This window comes from Oncorhynchus nerka, linkage group LG25, assembly GCF_034236695.1.
Source record: "Oncorhynchus nerka isolate Pitt River linkage group LG25, Oner_Uvic_2.0, whole genome shotgun sequence".
In the NCBI taxonomy this organism is placed as follows: Eukaryota; Metazoa; Chordata; class Actinopteri; order Salmoniformes; family Salmonidae; genus Oncorhynchus; species Oncorhynchus nerka.
In genome coordinates, this window is record NC_088420.1 from 40,834,796 (window position 1) to 40,850,248 (window position 15,453).

General features: G+C 43.7%; 1 protein-coding gene across 2 annotated transcripts in view; it reads left to right on the forward strand.

The window, feature by feature from the left end:
- The first annotated feature begins 1,206 nt into the window (after window positions 1-1,206).
- LOC115109516 (excitatory amino acid transporter 2-like) overlaps window positions 1,207-15,453 on the forward strand; it is a 48,871-nt gene continuing 34,624 nt past the window's right edge. For both annotated transcript variants that reach the window (XM_029634477.2, XM_029634478.2), the window contains exon 1: window positions 1,207-1,444. The gene's annotated coding sequence lies outside the window, so the exon portion shown is untranslated. The remainder of the gene's footprint in view (window positions 1,445-15,453) is intronic.

Sequence of the window (15,453 nt, forward strand, 5' to 3'; positions counted from 1 at the left end):
TGTGAGGAACCACCAAACTGTCATACTATTTATTTATTTATTTTGTCAGTTACGAAAACAAATTCTTATTTTCAAAGACGGCCTAGGATCAGTGGGTTAACTGCCTTGTTCAGGGACAGAACGGCAGATTTTTACCTTGTCAGCTCAGGGATTCAATCTTGCAACCTTTCGGTTACTAGCCATACTATATGGCTATGATAATGACAAGTGTGACACAGTGAATCCACTGAGCTAAAGCTTTCAGGCAGTAACAAGGTAAGCTAACACGAGTCATCAGGTTTCAGGCAAGGTTACACATCGCATGTGGTTCATCCAACCACCTCTGCTACACGGCAGTCACCTTCGACCTTCTCCATCGCTCCACAATGACCGCAGCTGCTAATACATTAACTGACCGAGTCCCGATAAAGCCACCAATGTGACCGACTGAAATTGGTGACCAGCTGAATTTGAACGCTCAGTCGAATTAACCCCCCAAATACATATTATAATAATGTATAATAATGTACACCGCCTTATTGCCTAATAAGGTATACCAACTTATTGTATCCCAACAATGGGATTTACACAGGGTTTTTAGGAAACTCATATACTTCTGTAATCATCATTGAAGGTACAAAAATGTAAATAAACAGGAATGACATTTAATCTCATGGGTGGCCAGAAATAACTATCTGAAAGCCACGCCCCTACTAAACTACACCTCCAGTCTTCTGATCTGAACGGCTGGGTCATATCTCAATAACCCAGCACCAATAACCCAGCACTAATAACCCAGTATCAATAACCCAGCTGTTTCTAAAGAAAACAAATTAACTAAGTGACCCAACGCCTGCAACTCAGTAGTTGAGTCAACCAAACAACCCAGCATTTTTTAGAGTGCAACTGCCAGTTCATTCCATACCCCCAATATAGCCATTAGTGCTTGCAATAGAGAATAGTGAACTTGTTGTTAACCTGACAACGTTAACCTGACCTCATACTGACACCCCTAGAACAAACACACACACACACACACAGAGAGATACACACAGACACAGAGGAGCAAAAGCATGTGTTTCAAGAAGGTAAAAGTGTTTAAACATTAATAAAGATGGGTGGGGGCATCAAGATTGTACCGTCAACCAACGAGGATCGGCATTCAGAGAAGAAAAGGGGTGAACAGGAGGAGGGGAGGTGGGGGAAGTGAAAGCGCAAAGGAGCAAAAGGAGCAAAGTAAGGCAGAGCTCATTCAGTGGGATTGTTGAGCACAGAGCTCCTCGGATTACTGTGATAGAAATCTGTCTGTTTGATTTCTGGTGCTGCTCTCGCTCATGCCCTGGACGCACTGAAGGCTTGCATTTCAGCAGTCGAACATCTCTGAAGCGGATGCACAAGACTCGGAGAAGGGAGAAGAAGAGAGACTGAAACTTATTTTCCAATAACTCTAAGATTGAATACAAAGGTGAGAGGCAATTATTATTATGTATGCACATTACATGTTTACAGGACATATGCTTTTGGCAAAAGAGGGGAGGATAATAATAATAAAAATAAGAATAATTATTGCAGTAGGCCAATATTACATGATAAATTATAATCATGATGATCAGCACACGGTCATTCATTCTATAGGCTACCTAATTATTCTAATTCTAATTGTTATCATTTTTACAATTATTGTCACTATCATCATTATTAATATTATTATCCATGCTTCTTTACACCAACTTAAAGTAAAGTCGCAATGTGGTTAGCTATCAAAAGGTCAAAATGTTCATATACTGCAATTATAAGAGCATGGTTAGGATCAAAGTGTTGGAGCTCGCTCCTCCTGAAAACAATAGGCTGCGCTTCACATTACCGGCATGGGCAAAACAGGTGCACGTGGACACAATTTTAGGCAGCACAGCAATCTGCACTCCCTATAGACTCCAAAAAACACTTCACAATTGCTACATTGTCTTCATATTGTTTTATATCATAAATTGTTGACCTGCAACTAAAAAAGGAACAGTAGGGTAACAAAGCCCGCCCCACACCTGTAATTGTGACAAAAACCACATTATGTCACAAAACTACATTTGAACACTTTCCCTGCAGCCACTGCTCTTGCACAACTGAAAATGTTCTGTCTCATCTACATTTAAGTCACTAACAAAACAATTCTAAGGAAAAAGTTATATGTATAATCTAATTAAATTAGATCTATAAATGTTATATATATACAGTATATACCATTAGGGGAGCCTAAAGGTAAAGAACCCACTTGTTTAGCGATAAACATTTAATAAAATTTTTAATAAAGCAGTACAAATTTAAGGTGAGTGCAAGTCAATAGTATTTAAATTAGCATTGTTCAAATCATTACCCCGGTACTTGGGAAACACATCCCTTTTCCAAAAACAACATTAGAACAAAAACTTTAGCCACTTATTTCCCTTCGTAGTTTGTTTGCCTATGCATGACCATCATCCACATACCACATTTTTACCAAACTTTGCTTGTGTCAGTAACTGGACATTGGTTTTAGGGGGAGCTGGTTACCCCACGTTCCCCCAAAGGTGAGATTCAAGGTGTACTTCTGTCATAAAACACGTATCTAGTCTGCTACTGAGGAGGCAATGTTTGCAAACAGACAATGTGTGGTAATTAAATACCGATATATCTTGCATCTGGGCTTCTAATCCCGTTAATATAATTTCTCTACCAAACGGCTACGTGCCTGTGTGCCAAAGCGCACATCTTTCGCGAGCTGCATCATATCTGCTTTGCCGCAAGGCATTCCCACACGCGTGACTCTAGGTATCCTGCCAGGTCTTCTCAACGCAAGCCAGAGAGGACTACGATGAAGAGAGATCATTGTTGTTTTAGTGTTTTAGGTGTTAGCTCTTCTATTGTTCATTCAGTATCTTATCAATAGTTTACAACACAGCCATCCATATCCGTTGCGTAAATCGTAAAAAGAAACGTGTTCGGTAACATAGTTATCTTGTGGTGTCGTGTTATCAAAGTGGTTTGTTGTGAGCGATGAAGTCATTTTTCTAGTCCCAGGTCTGTTTTTATTTTAGACAGGTGCATGCTCATCAAACCATCATTTCAGTTAAATGTTCACTGTTTTCACTATTGTCAACTTCCTCTAGGAGAGTTTAAAATATTTGTTTTGGAGATATTCTCCAGATATCTAAATTCACGGTTTGTATTTAACTGATAATCTACATTTGATAAGGACCCTTATCAGTACTTACCATACTTAATCAAGCAAAAATATATATCAACTACAGTATATGCTCATCGAACATCTCATTCCAAAATCATGGGCATTAATATGGAGTTGGTTCCCCCTTTGCTGCTATAACAGCCTCCACTCTTCTGGGAAGGCTTTCCACTTGATGTTGGAACATTGCTGAGGGGCCTTGCTCCCATCAGTGAGGCCGGGCACTGATTTTGGGCAATTAGGACTGGCTCACGGTCGGCATTCTAATTCAGACCAAAGGTGTTTGATGGGGTTGAGGTCAGGGACCTGTGCAGGCCAGTCAAGTTCTTCCACACCGATCTCCACAAACTATATGGACCTTTCTGTATGGACCTTACTTTGTGCACAGGGGCAGTCTCATGCTAAAACAGGACAGGGCCTTTCCCAAACTTTTGCCACAAAGTTGGAAGCACAGAATCGTCTAGAATGCAGTGCCTTAGACCGCTGCGCCACTCGGGAGCCCCTAAAATTACAGCTGCACACAAGCCTAAGATCCCTGTGCGCAATGCCAAGCATCGGCTGGAGTGGTGGAAAGCTACTTTCCACCACTCCAGCCGATGCTTGGCATTGCGCACAGGGATCTTAGGCTTGTGTGCAGCTGTAATTTTAGGGGCTCCCGAGTGGCGCAGCGGTCTAAGGCACTGCATTTCAGTGCTAGAGGTGTCACTACAGACCCTGGTTCAATTCCAGGCTGTTTCACAACTGGCTGTGATTGGGAGACCCATAGGGCGGTGCACAATTGGCCCAGTATCGTTAGGGTTTGGCTGGGGTAGGCCATCATGGTAAATAAGAATCGGTTCTTAACTGATTTGCCTAGTTAAATAAAGGTTAAATAAACAGTTATTGTGCTGAAGTTGCTTCCAGAGGCAGTTTGAAACTCAGTAGTGAGTATTGCAACCGAGGACAGATCATTTTTACACACTACACGCTTTAGCACTCGGCAGTCCCGTTCTGTGAGCGTGTGTGGCCTACCACTTCGCAGCTGAGTGGTTGTTGCTCCTAGATTTTTCCACTTGACAATAACAGCACTTAGAGTTGACCGGGGCAGAAATTTGATGAACTGACTTGTTGGAAAGGTGACATCAAATGACAATGTCACGTTGAAAGTCACTGAGCTCTTCTACTGCCAATGTTTGTCTATGGAGATTGCATGGCTGTGTGCTCGATTTTATACACCTGTCAGCAATGGGTGTGGCTGAAATATCCGAATCCACAAATTTGAAGAGGTGTCCACATACTTTTGTATATATAGTGTAATTGATAATATAAGTTAAGGCATATGCCTTGTTATTTCACTGATGATGTTAGATTGCTCATTATGTAGCTGACCCTGTCAATATATGTAAAGGTAAAGTCACTTTTTGTCTTGACCTATACACTTCATGAATGTTTACCCTAATATTTAGTGGGCATAACATGTTCATTTTCCTTTTGTGCAATTTGCCAAATGTATACATTTTGTGAAGTTGGAAGTGGTATATATTCACCACCCCTTCCTTAAACCAATTACTTCACACCCCATACTCCCCTGCCCCCACTTCCGTCAATTACGCACGCACGCACGCACGCACACACAAACACACACACTATCGTCACCATGGAAACACACTGTCTTGGCACTTGATTGCATTCACATTATTTTCACAGCCTGTCATTTGATCAAAACCAGAGGACATGTTTCCAGATGTAACGTCAATCGCTGCTTGATTGATGGTGGTGATCGTCAAAACCAGCAGAGGGGGTGTGTCTGTCAGGACTACAGGGGCTTTGATAAGAAGACTATTAATGAATATTTCATCCTCCAGTGGGAGTCAGTCTGTAAGGACTGTGGGTGTCTGGAGTTGTATGTGATAAATGTCCTCAGGCCAGGATCTGGTGAAATGTGGCCTTGTGTAATTGGAAGGAGAATTTGGAGTGGTAAAGTAGAAAGTGTCCATGCAACTAATATGTTCTGTCCTGAGCCCGGAGGCTGCTCTCCTATACTACAGCACTCGCTGGCTGCTACCTTACATGAATGAATACACAGCAGACATTCGGGGAGAGCTTAATGTACTGTCTGCTCAAGTGCACAATATGCCATTTCATGTGTGTACTTGGACAGGGATTGGTTTGTCAACAGCCATTTACAATAATCTACATGAATGTGTTTCTGTGAGAATGACTAAAGAAGAGACTCACATTATTGTCATCATGGGAAATAGATTTGATGGAATTCCAAAATCCATGTCTTATATCCTTGTTGTTTAGTATTGTCTTTATTGGGGACTCCAGTGCAGTAGAACAGCTTGACCAACATCGACCCCAAGCCAGGTTGCTAGAGTCACGCACAGACACACACACACACTAGACACAAAGTTCAACCCTGGAGGGGTGCTGATCTACATATGTCTAAAGCCATATTTATCAGAATCTATTATCTGAAACATCTGGGAAGACATGTTAGTTTAATTATGGTACATGTCACTCAAGGTACAAGGTCTGTATATGTACTGTATGTGTGTGGCCAGAATAGCGAGTAACTGCTCAAAATAAACAAAACATACAATCTTATATGCTTTGATTGCCCTAATTGATAGATAACCTATATGTACAAAAGTATGTGGACACACAAATTAGTGCATTCGGCTATTTCAGCCACACTGGTTGCTGACAGGTGTATAAAATCAAGCACACAGCCATTCAATCTCTATAGACAAACATTGTCAGTGGAATGGCCTTACTGAAGAGCTCAGTGACTGTCAACGTGACACCGTCATAGGATGCCACCTTTCCAACAAGTTAGTTTGTCTGCCCTGCTAGAGCTGCCCTGGTCAACTGTAAGTGCTGCTATTGTGAAGCGGAAACGTCTAGAAGCAACAACGGATCAGTGGTAGGACACACAAGTTTACTGAACAGGACCGCTGAGCATGTAGCATGTAAAAACCCTCTGTTCCAAACTGCCTCTGGAAGCAACGTATGCACAAGAACTGTTCGCCAAGAGCTTCATGAAATGGGTTTCCATGGCCGAGCTGGCTAACACAAGCCTAAGATCACCATGCGCAATGCCAGCCGTCAGCTGGAGGTGTGTAAAGCTCGCCGCCATTGGACTCCGGAGCAGTGGAAACGCATTTTCTGGAGTGATGAATCACACTTCACCATCTGGCAGTCCGACAGACAAATCTGGGTTTGGCGGATGCCAGGAGAACACTACCTGCCCCAATGCATAGTGCCAACTGTAAAGTTTAGTGGAGGAGGAATAATGGTCAGGGGTTGTTTTTCATGGTTAGAGCTAGGTCCCTTTAGTTCCAGTGAAGGGAAATCTTAACGCTACAGCATACAATGTCATTCTAGACAATTATGTGCTTCCAACTGTGTGGCAACAGTTTGGGGAAGGCCCTTCCTGTCTCAGCATGACAATGCCCTGTGCACAAAGTAAGGTCCATACAGAAATGGTTTGTCGAGATCTGTGACTGGCCTGCACAGAGCCCTGACCTCTTCCCCATCGAACACCTTTAGTATGAATTGGAACGCAGACTGTGAGCCAGGCCTAATCGCCCTACATCAGTGCCCAACCTCCCGAATGCTCTTGTGGCTGAATGGGAACAAGTCCCCGCAGAAATGTTCCAACATCTAGGGGAAAGCCTTCCAGGAAGTGTGGAGGCTGTTATAGCAGCAAGGGGGGGGGGACCAACTCTATATTAATGCCCATAATGAGATGTTCGACGAGCAGATGTCCACATACTTTTGGTCATGTAGTGCATCTAATGTACACCTGTAGGATCTTAATTTGAGCCAGTTTTCTACAACAGGAAATGTGAGTTATTATATGAAATGTTTTGTAAGGATTTATACAGGGAAAATCAAATCTGACATTTCAAAGTGGAAATTAAAAACTTCTGAAGCTTTTTTAAACCTCAAATACACTAAAAGTGTAAATGTCCTGCATTACAAGAAAGATCTCATGCAACAGGGTGACTAAATGAGGATCCTACATCTGTGTAAAAATAACATACATATCTAATATAACAGGCATCCAATGACTATTTGCAAAGCTTTTCCACCCTAATTGAAAAAGTGTGTCTTCCCATGTGATGGTGTGGATGTAGGGGTGGAGGAATTCCACTGCAATATTACTGGCTGATAGAATTGGAAAGGGCCAGATGGTGGATTGGAGTTCAAAAATAAACATGAAACAAATCAAATAATTGAAACTGCCTTCACGCTGGTGCAGATGTTGTACTAGAAAGACTAGTAAACATTTACAACAATAATAGGTTATCCACATGGGGTAGACCACAAAGAGTATTTCATATATTATAATAACAGCCAGGCTTGATTGCACGGCAAAAATTACTCACGTTTTGAGTGTGTGTGTGTTTGTGTGTGTGCATGAATGCGTGTGAGGGCTTGAGAGTGAGAAATGATCCTCACAGCTCATTGTTCTGAAATATGATTTGTTCTGACACCTTGCTCTATATTGTCATCCAGATGCTTTACAGTGTAACACAATCCTCACTGGAGAATGGAGTTCAGTTAGAATGGAGGGAAGTGAAACACTTTCATTTTCCGGCAGCGGAGGAGAGAACTTTTCATTTGAGAGAGAGAAAGAGAGTGAGAGAAAGGCCGGGAGAGAGGGAACAGAGAGTGATCTATCAGGTCTTTTCTTTGGAGGAGAGAAATGGGTAGAGGGGTAATAGTAGTGGTAATGGTGGTGGGTAGATAGACAGTGGGGCACTGTGTGCTGCTGAGAGGATGAGAGACTGAGCCTATGAGGGGGTCACAGGGCAGTGCCAGCCTCCTGGACGTCAGGCATCTGTTACTTGTCACCAGGCACCCAGGCTAGGGGTAGTCAACCTCTATCTGCTGCATCTCTGAGACCCAGCTAGCACTGGAGGAGACTGCTACTGAGGAAGAAAGGGAGATGAGAGAGACAGAGAAAAAGAGATAGAGGGTGTAGAGGGCAGGGAAGAATTTAAAAAAAGAGACAGTTAAATATGCAGAATATAGGGTCAGAGGAGCGAAGGACGGAAAGCGAAGATGAGAGAGAGTGTGTGTGTGTGTGTGTGTGTGTGTGTGTGTGTGTGTGTGTGTGTGTGTGTGTGTGTGTGTGCATGTGTGTGCATGCGTGCGTGTCTTTGTGTGGCTCCATTCATAGGGCTTCACTGTGGGCTCGCTGCCATTCTGTAGCATCTAGCACTTGAGTAATCCCCCTGGGAACATACAGAAGCTGCCAAAGTACCATCCAGATCCTTCTCAAACTGTTCACAACCCTCTTCTATCCGTCTCTCCCTCTACTATCCCTTGTCTATTTCTCTGTTTCTTCCAATCCTCTCCCCTGCCTTACTCTCTGTCTCTCCCTTTTCTAGCCCCTGTCTATTGGTCTGTCTTTTCCTCTACTCTCACCTGTTTCTTGTCTCCTGTCTTTTTGCTTCATCTCCCCATCTGTTTATGCTCCTCTCGCTCCCTCTCTTCTCATCTGCTTCCCTGTCTTTCTCACTCTTTCCCCTGGTCCTTCAATTTCATCAATCAATTGCTTTTTCCTTTTTCTCCCTCCCTTTTACTCTCTCTTACTTTTTCCTTCACTACCACTTTACTTATCCTTATCTCTAGAACTCTATGCTACTACAGATGTAGGATCTTAATTTGGTCCACCCTGTTGCAAGATACATTTCCAATGCAGGAAATGTAAAACGTGTAGTGTATTTGAGATTTAAAAAGGTTCTGAAATTTGACATTTCAGACTTGATTTTCCCTTTACGAAAAATGTATCACCCCCTACACAAATGTACATTAATTATAATCCACATAATAATTCACATTTCCTGTTGCTGCAGGATTATTTTCCTTCAGAAGCAAACTGGCTCAAATTAAGATCCTACATCTGTATTCCTATCTGCTTCATATGACACATGATACTTCCTCTCTCCGCCACTGTAGTCCTCCCTGTAACTCCAGTGTTTCAGTCGTCAGTGAGCTGAGAGAGAATGAGAGCCTATTCCCATGGATAGGACAAACAAAAGCCTCCTTCCTTGCTCCCTTCCTTTCTGTTTGACTGCACCAGAACAGACACACAGGCATTCACCAGCCTGCCTACCCGCCTGCCTACCCGCCTGCCTACCCGCCTGCCTGCATGCCCATAGAGCTCCGCTGGTCAAAGCGAAAACATTTTTCTCTAATTTAGAATAACCTTTGGGTCCCTGTGCAGTGTAGTTAGTTGCAGTTGCAAGGGAAAATAATATAGTCCTGAGTGTGTTTTCATGACTGTTTGCTGTTTGCTTTTCCTCGCCTTCTCTCGGCAGTTGGAGGCTGTCTTGAATAATCAATTTCCTTAGGCTTGCTTTCAAGTGTTTGCTAGATTGTTATAAACTGTGCTTCTAGGAAAGATGAATGGCATTACAGCTCACAACTCTAAATATATTCTGATAACGTGATCTATCCCATTAACAAGCTATTTGGGTTTTATCTTCCCTGGTTTGGTGCTCAGGAGAGGGGCAAAGTACACAGGTGGACAGCTGTCACATGGACATGGTGTATTTCCTTCACTTCGACAGAAAAATACACACGTTTTCCTTGGGCATGTACACCGAGTGCGCCCCCCCCCACCCCCCCACCCTCAGAACAGCCTCAATTTGTCGAGGCATGGACTCCACAAGCATTCCACAGCGATGCTGACCTATGTTGACTCCAATGCTTACTGCGGTTGTGTCAAGTTGGCTGGATGTCCTTTGGGTGGTGAACCATGCTTGATACACACTGGAAACGGTTGAGCGTGAAAAGCTCGGCAGCGTTGCAGACACAAAATGGATCCGTCTGGAACCTACTACCATACCCGTTCAAAGGCACTTGTATCTTTTGTCTTGCCCATTCACCCTCTGAATGGCACACTAACACAATCCATGCAATTGCATCAAGGCTTAAAATACCTTCTTTAACCTGTCTCCTCCCCTTCATCTACACTGATTGAAGTGGATTTAACAAGTGTCATCAGTAAGGGATCATAGCTTTCACCTGGATTCACCTGGTCAGTCTATGTCATGGAAAGAGCAGGTGTTCTTATTAATGTTTATACACTCAGTGTATTTTATGGTAGTCTGCCTTAGCTGAACATGAGAGTAATGTTTAGTCAAATTGAAAGGCTGCCCCTTGAATTCAGTCCAACGTGCTTTCCTATTTACAGTTTGTAGGATAGCTGATAACGGCCAAAGCCAAACTAAGAGATCAATGTTAGTCTGTCATGTCCGGTACAAAAACTGAGATAGCTAGCTAAATGAATCTGTTTATGGAGTTCCAACAAACTCTTTCAGATCAAACTGTACAAGATGGACAAAATTGATACGTTTTCCTCATGTAGATGTCATAAGGTGAACGCACCAATTTGTAAGTCGCTCTGGATAAGAGCGTCTGCTAAATGACTTAAATGTAAATGTAAATGTAGATTATTTGCGTCAGACCCAACTTTGTACTGTACCTGTGTATTGGTCAATATTTCTGTTTTAGAGGAATCTCACTGCACTCTAAATGTTTTCAAGATTTCAAGTGTGCTTCTTTTGAAAGGCATCCTGTCGTCTGATTTAGATAACCACCATCTCAACGACGGAAGTCCAAGATTAGTGTTTGTATGGAGGGGTGGCGGGGGTGTGCTGGGGGCTAGTACAGGCCAGGGAAGTGTTATGGTGGTCAGCATTCCCCCCACTTTCCCAAGCGCTCTCTCCAAACCCTAAACCACCCACAATCCCCTTGGCACCCGCTCCAGCGGAATTCAGGTCAGCGGGGGGGGGGGAGTCACGAAAGGGCCCACGGAGGGGTTGGTGAAGTAGGGGTGCTGGAATGGGGTAATGGAGGGGAGGGGCACACTTTTTGTTCCCTCTCTTGGCACCAATGCCCATGCCACTGAGAACAATCCCCCATTGTGGGGCAACAAAAGAATAATCATAATTAAAGCAGAGTTAAGGAATCATTAAAACAAATGTAAGACCTCATCCAAACAATTGTCCCAATATGCACCACGTCAGGCTCCGAGCAGCCAACAGATGTACACAACATTGAGAGTGTGCATTGTTTTTGGCACTCATACTCTTTTACACATCAGCATACTCCTAAACATACATAGTCACACACTCACAAACCAAGCATGTCAGCATTTTTGTTGGTGAGTACCAGATGTTGTTGGGAATTACAGAAAATTGGTTGGAGTTTAATGTCATAAATCCAAAGCCAAGTATCTGTCTAAAAACGGATACTTTTCAACATTTACATGTTTGCATGAGGCCTCCTGGTGATGTTCAGTAGAGTGAGTGGATTTCATTGTAGACAGTAGGAACCCAGTCCCTCTTGGCCATCCTCTCTCTCTCCAGTGAATCCACTCCACTCCTTCGCAGGGAACAATGGCGGTGTCTCCACAGCCACTTGGGAGCCGTAAAAAAAATCTGCCAAGCAATATCAGAGACTTTTCTCCACCACTGTGGTCCAAGTCGGTAGCAAACGGATAGTGAAAATACACACCCTTCTCCTCCTCCATCACCCCCTCTTCATCTCTCCCCTTATTTCTCTTCCTTTCCTCCCTTTTCTCTCCCCCCAAATCCTCAATTTAGAGCCTTAATGGGCCTGTGAGGCAGGTTTGTGTGCTGCTTTGTGCAGCCCAGGGGGATCGGTGGGCATTAATGTCCCTCTTGACTATGTAAATAGCCCCCGGGCTGTGGGAGCGCAGAGCTGAACTGCCGCTGCTTAATCGCAGAGAGCTCCATCACTTTCAGACACTCCGGGAGCCAAAAGGGGGACATGCATGAGAACTTCAGCACCAAGGACAATGGCCTCACTCTGAAGAGTAACCTCGACGACCTGCGCCCACTTCCCTCTCCTTCCGGAGGACCCCCTTTTCCCTCTGTTCACCCATACCCCTCTCCCCTCGCACCTCGCTCCCCATACCCCTAATACTCCCCTATCATCCCTACCCCTCAGCCCTCAACCTTCCTCTCCTGCCCCTCCTCCCCTCCCCGCCCCCCCCCCCCCATCCCTCAGCCTATCCTCAAGCCGAGCCGATGGAGCATACAGCCATGCTTGTCCAGTGGAACACACAGCAATCCCCTTCATCGCCTGTTTGTCAGCCCCCCTTTCAGAACTAAAAGAGGAGAGAGAGTGAAAAAAAAAATGAAAAAAAGAGGAAACAATTAAAAACCTCTTGTGAACCCTGCAATATAGCGGTTTCCCAGCCCTGGGCCTGTGAACTAACTTGGAGGACTCTAAAGTGGCCCATTATTCCAGCAAGGGTGGCGTGTTCCAAGAGCGCCAGGCCTCAATGGCTGACCAACACAGATGGGGTTTTGTTCCTGGCTTCTTGGCTCACCACACCATGCACTGGTTAATTAGGACCTGCATTCATTTATCTATCTATCCATCTATCTGTGTACCTCTCCATCTGTCCACCTTCAGGAGGCCTCGTTACTCCCTCTCTGCCCAAATCGTGCACATTTCACCTGTCATTATTCAATCGATTATTAGACACATTTGGAATTGACAAGTGTATCATTGCGTGCTGCTGTGAGCACATAGCGTCTACTGTACATCAGAGTAGGGCACGGCAATGGGAGCAGTTAAATGTGTCTGCCTTCTCCCAACAACTGTTGAGTTGTGCGGGGCCCTCCAGGACAAGTATTAGCCTTCTGTGGTGTATATTCTCCTTTGTTTATGTGTTCCAAAGGAGGTGAGAACGGTTGGCTTTATGCTGGTACAACAGCAGTTAGTGCTTGATGAGAGGAATGCACAGTTTTCTACGGTATAAGCTATTGGCCTTCTTATGATAGTTGGATGGTTTGAGTGTAGATGGGGTGTGAATGGTTCTCTCAGAATCGGCTATAATGTGCAGATGTAAAGGTTATCTTCCTGATCTGTCTGTTATAAGCTCTGAGAGTTGACATGGCAGCAGTAAAAATAGATGCTATCCATGTCATTTTATTGATTGATTGATTGATTGACTGATTGTGTAGTAGCAACCACCAGGCAACCACATACATTGGGGCAAAAAAGTATTTAGGCAGCCACCAATTGTGCAAGTTCTCCCACTTAAAAAGATGAGAGAGGCCTGTAATTGTCATCATAGGTACACTTCAACTATGACAGACAAAATTAGAAGAAAAAAAATCCAGAAAATCACATTGTAGGATTTTTAATGAATTTATTTGCAAATTATGGTGGAAAATAAGTATTTGGTCACCTACAAACAAGCAAGATTTCTGGCTCTCACAGACCTGTAACTTCTTCTTTAAGAGGCTCCTCTGTCCTCCACTCGTTACCTGTATTAATGGTACCTGTTTGAACTTGTTATCAGTATAAAAGACACCTGTCCACAACCTCAAACAGTCATACTCCGAACTCCACTATGGCCAAGACCAAAGAGCTGTCAAAGGACACCAGAAACAAAAATTGTAGACCTGCACCAGACTGGGAAGACTGAATCTGCAATAGGTAAGCAGCTTGGTTTGAATAAATCAACTGTGGGAGCAATTATTAGGAAATGGAAGACATACAAGACCACTGATAATCTCCCTCAATCTGGGGCTCCACGCAAGATCTCACCCCGTGGGGTCAAAATGATCACAAGAACGGTGAGCAAAAATCCCAGAACCACACGGGGGGACCTAGTGAATTACCTGCAGAGAGCTGGGACCAAAGTAACAAAGCCTACCATCAGTAACACACTACGCCGTCAAATTCTGCAGTGCCAGATGTGTCCCCCTGCTTAAGCCAGTACATGTCCAGGCCCATCTGAAGTTAGCTAGAAAGCATTTGGATGATCCAGACGAAGATTGGGAGAATGTCAGATGAAACCAAAATATAACTCTTTGGTAAAAACTCAACTTGTCGTGTTTGGAGGACAAAGAATGCTGAGTTGCATCCAAAGAACACCATACCTACTGTGAAGCATGGGGGTGGAAACATCATGCTTTGGCAAAGCGACCAGGACGACTGATCCGTGTAAAGGAAAGAATGAATGGGGTCATGTATCGTGAGATTTTGAGTGAAAACCTCCTTCCATCAGCAAGGGCATTGAAGATGAAACATGGTTGGGTCTTTCAGCCTGACAATGATCCCAAACACACCACCCGGGCAACAAAGGAGTGGCTTCGTAAGAAGCATTTCAAGGTCCTGGAGTGGCCTAGCCAGTCTCCAGATCTCAACCCCATAGAAAATCTTTGGAGGGAATTGAAAGTCCACGTTGCCCAGCAACAGCCCCAAAACATCACTGCTCTAGAGGAGATCTGCATGGAGGAATGGGCCAAAATACCAGCAACAGTGTGTGAAAAACTTGTGAAGACTTACAGAAAACGTTTGTCCTCTGTCAATGCCAACAAAGGGTATATAACAAAGTATTGAGATAAACTTGTTATTGACCAAATACTTATTTTCCACCATAATTTGCAAATAAATTCATAAAAAATCCTACAATGTGATTTTCAGAATTTTTTAAATCTAATTTTGTCTCTCATAGTTGAAGTGTACCTATGATGAAAATTACAGGCCTCTCTCATCTTTTTAAGTGGGAGAACTTGCACAATTGGTGGCTGCCTAAATACTTTTTTGCCTTACTGTCCTTGACATGTCTCTCACAGTTAAGGACATTTCAAAACTTGTGTGGGTCTGCTGTTGCCTGGGTTTTGTGGCTTCTGTAATTAGTGGGAAGCAAATAACGTTGACGTCCTTCAATATTAATCTATTGTAATCATATCGTATTTTGCACCAACTCCCCTCCCTGGGCTTGGGCCTTTACTAATATATCTGTCTGTGTTAAAAACACCGAACTAACACTGTGAGATAAGTGTAGCTGTGTCGAACGCACAAGCAGGCCCGTAATGATGGTGAATGAAGAGACAAGACCAACTCGTCGGCGGGAAATCACTAGGGTCTTTCTGATTCAGACGTCATAGATGTTGTTTGAAATCAATTACACACTGTTTTGTTGCAGAACAACTCAAACTTTCCATAGAAGGTTGCTGTCTTTAACTCACTGAGAGTCTGGCAGTTGAGAGAAAGGCGCAGGGAATCACACAAAAGGGGATTCTTAGGCTGGGGTATTTGGGGGAATTTTAGTTTTGTGGCTCAGACCTCGATTCAAGGATATAACACACCCTTAGAGGATTCCCTGGGCGTGCATTTGGAGATTACATGTGTGAGTATCAGACACTTGATGGGAGAAATACATGTTGGTAAATGTAAGTTATTATGATGGACTCCCACTGGTAGTA